Below are 3,197 nucleotides of genomic sequence, written 5' to 3' on the forward strand. Positions count from 1 at the left end.
TTGTTAACAGAATAGGTTCGTGTGATTTATTAAGTGGTTTTTAATCCTGGCTTACATTCTCTCTCTCCTACATTAAGAAGTATATTACTTCTCAGTGACCTAAATATATATTTAGAGGATGCTCTAAAGACAAAAACTCTGAAAAATCAACTCATTGAACTCCTCTCCTCCAGCTTCTGAGTCCTTCTTCACACCTTCTCAACCATTGACTCCATGGTCACACTCTACCTTAGACCTTGTCATTACCAATAACTGCAACTGCTTCGTGATCTTTATTTTTCCTGTTCTGGCACCATCTCATGCTTTTTTCAGGCACACTTTTCTCTAGTCTCTCAGCTTCTACAGCTCTTGAACCCCAAAGGCGCCTCTGATTTTACTACTTCTTTTCCTTCCCTCATCTGACTTCAATGCCATTGTATTCATGTTCGAGCCCCTTGTCCTTCTCCCCCTCCATTATACTTATTACTATTGTCGTGTTTTTCCATTGGACTGTTACATTTTTTTCTCTAAAAGCAAATGTCTATTTTGCCTTTGCATCTATGTAACTGAATGTGGTTTGAGAAAGCACATAACTACAATAATCATTTTCAATTTTAGTTAATGAATACAGATTTCTAATGGGTCCTTTAAATCCCAGCTGATCATTCCATATTGCCTAGTTCACTGATTCTTCAACTTTTCTGGAAAACTGTTTCACACCCACTTCTCATACTTATAACTCTGATTTGAGAAAATCTACATCAGAAAATGACCCTAGGAAAGAGAGTGGAGGGTGTTTTATGTGACAGCAAGGATCTTCTTTTGAATGCTATTTTGTTGGCATTGATGAACCTTTGAAAGTTAAACCACATAGAGATTCAAAACATATAAAAAGAAAGTATCACTCTGGTTTTTACAGCCTTTTTTAGAATGAGAAAATCTGTTGCTATTTAGCATTTCATATTTAGGCTTCCACATTGCCACCAGATTAATTTCCCTAAAATGCACATTCAACCAGGCCAGTTCTCTTTTTAAAAGCATGCAGTGACTTTACAGCACACGCCACATAAAGTGTTAGATCCTCAGCTGAAGAGAAAAGGTTTTGTGCTCTCCATGTTCAGGCCCTTTCTCACCTATGAAGCATCACTTCTTCTCATTCACCAGGGAATCTTAATTTCTTATAGTTTGCAACATGGAGTTTGATAATTCCCACCTATTATCCGGTGTATGGCGGCTCTGGTAAGTTATTTAGTAAGGAAATCAAGAGTCCCTTCCGGTCAAATCTTCAGTATGATCCTTCTCCAGATAGGAACTTTTGTAGCAAGAGGACCTTTTATAATTGCGTCAGAGCAGAAACTAATGCTTTTTCTCTGATTCAGACTGGAATAGCCAGAATAAGCATTTAAATTTGTCTTTCATCTGTTACAAAGATACAATTTTTGCTTTGAAAAATTATAAAGTATGGCTATTTTTGTGGGAGATTGTTCGCTTTATTCACACTGTTTTTAATTGAGAAATTAAAATAGTTCACAATATGGTTTTGAAATATACTATAAATATGGAAGAGTAAAGAAAAATAACTATTTTGTGGGAGATTATCCATTTATTAATATTGTTTTTAATTGTGAAAGACATCAAATGTTTGGAAGAGTAAAGAAAACATGAACACTTTAAAAATCAATTAGAACATTATTGAGACAACCATCAAAGTTGATAATTAACCAACACCTCAAGTGCCTCTCCCTCTGACCAATATTGATCTTTGTTTCTTAATTTTCTGTAAATTTTTAGTTTCAACTCTGAATATTTAAATACATAGTATTTAGTTTAGCTGGATTGTGCACTTTAAAAAATGAAATGCTATAATAAGTACTCTCTTGTGTCGGTTTCTTTTGCTCAGCTTTATGTTACCGCATTAATCCACGTTGTCCCGTGTAGCCGTAGTTCACTCATTCTCACTGCTCTGTTGTGTTCCACTGCATGAATATGCCATAACTTCCTCATGCATACTCCTGTTGATGGACATTCGGGTTGTTTCTAGTTTTGGGCTATGATGAATAGTGCTGTTATGAGCATTTGTATATGTCTTTTTAGTAGACTATATGGATACATTTTTGCTTGTAGTTACTTTGGAGAGAAATTTTCTGGATCATAAAGCATGCATATGTTTAGCCTTAGCAGGTAGTGCCAAACAGTTCTCTAAGCTGTTGAACTAATTCATACTCCCACAGAACAGTGTACGAGAATTCCAGTTCACAACATCCTCAAAACGACTTGCTATTATCTGCATGTTCCATTTTAGTCATTACGGTGGGTGTGTAGTTGTATCACTTTGTGGTTTTAACTGAATTTTACTGCTGACTGTTTATAGACCATTTAGGTATCCTCTTTTGTGACGTTCCAGTTCAAATCTTTTGCAGATTTTTCTGCTGGGTTGATGCCTTCTCCAGTTGATTTTTCTGTGGTATACCTATTTTAATTTTATTTAATTCAGCTCTTCTCTATATTACTTCCTTGTTTTTAATTTTTTTGGTTTGAATTAGCTATTTTTTACTTTGATTCTTGAAATGAAAGGTTATATCATTGGTTTTCAATCTTTTTTGTTTATACCGTATACTTTTTTTTTTCTAAATATTGTTTAGGTGCATTCCACAATTTTCGATTTTTCATATTCATCCAGTGAAAAATATTTTCTAATTTCCACTGAGATCACTTTTGATCATACATTATTTACAAGTCTGCTGTTAAGTTTGCAAATACTTAGGGATTTTCTTATCCTTCCATTCTTGATTTCTATATTAACTCCACTGTAGTTAGAGATTTCAATCATTTTGAAATTTGTTGAGGCTTTCTATATTGCTATATTGCCCAGTTTATGGTCTATTTTGGTATATTTCCCATGTGTGTGTGAAAATCTGTATCTTACAGTTAATGAGTATAGTGTTCTCTAAATGTCTCTTAGTTCAAACTAGTTAAGAATGTAGTTATTAACACTATTAATAAGGTTATCTATATATACACATATTACGTATAGTATAATCTAGTAACTTGTGTACGACAGTTTGTATTCATATATATATACAATTTCCTTGACTGATTTTTTAAGTCTGTTTGTTCTCTGTGTTAATCTGAGATGTATAATTTTGGCTTTATCTACTTCTCTTTTTTGTCAATTTTCTTTATACATTGTAAATTATTGTTATTAGTGCATATAGATT

Source organism: Trichechus manatus, unplaced genomic scaffold (genome assembly GCF_000243295.1).
Source record: "Trichechus manatus latirostris isolate Lorelei unplaced genomic scaffold, TriManLat1.0 scaffold00205, whole genome shotgun sequence".
In the NCBI taxonomy this organism is placed as follows: domain Eukaryota; kingdom Metazoa; phylum Chordata; class Mammalia; order Sirenia; family Trichechidae; genus Trichechus; species Trichechus manatus.